This window comes from Carlito syrichta, unplaced genomic scaffold (assembly GCF_000164805.1).
Source record: "Carlito syrichta isolate Samal-C Ts95f unplaced genomic scaffold, Tarsius_syrichta-2.0.1 Scaffold313477, whole genome shotgun sequence".
In the NCBI taxonomy this organism is placed as follows: domain Eukaryota; kingdom Metazoa; phylum Chordata; class Mammalia; order Primates; family Tarsiidae; genus Carlito; species Carlito syrichta.
The window spans coordinates 128200-128710 of NW_007257573.1; positions in this window are offsets into that span (position 1 = coordinate 128200).

Consider the following 511-nt stretch of genomic DNA (forward strand, 5'->3'; position numbering starts at 1 on the left):
GCCATTTTCCACCCCTCCGCATCGCTTCCTCTCGCGTTAAAGAGACAGAGGCAGCCAGGTCCGCCGAGGCTCCGAGCACCTCACAGCCCGGATACAAACCGCCTACCCGCCCTCCCGCCTGGTATTGTGGGACGGCACCTCCGCCTCTTCCTCCGCGCCCGCTCGCGCCCCCCTCCCACCCACTTCGCGCAGCCGCCGGAGCCTCGTTCTCTCGCGAGTCTTCATTTCTCCCCGCCGGCCGCGGGATTTCCCCCCCACCTTTGGCACGGTCTTCTGGGAATCGTAGTCTCGCACGGGATGCGCTGCCCGCCCAAACCGCATGCGTGCGGACGACTTCCTAAACGACGGGGCGGAGCGTCCAGACGCCGGCAAAGGGAGGGCGTGTCCAGTCCGCAGTTTCCTCACAGCGCCGGAAGATGGCGCCACGGGGTGACTCTGGGGCGACGAAATCGTTTCCCCGCGCGGCTGGGACCCTCGGCGGAGCATGGTTAATTAGGTCAATGACCAAAGA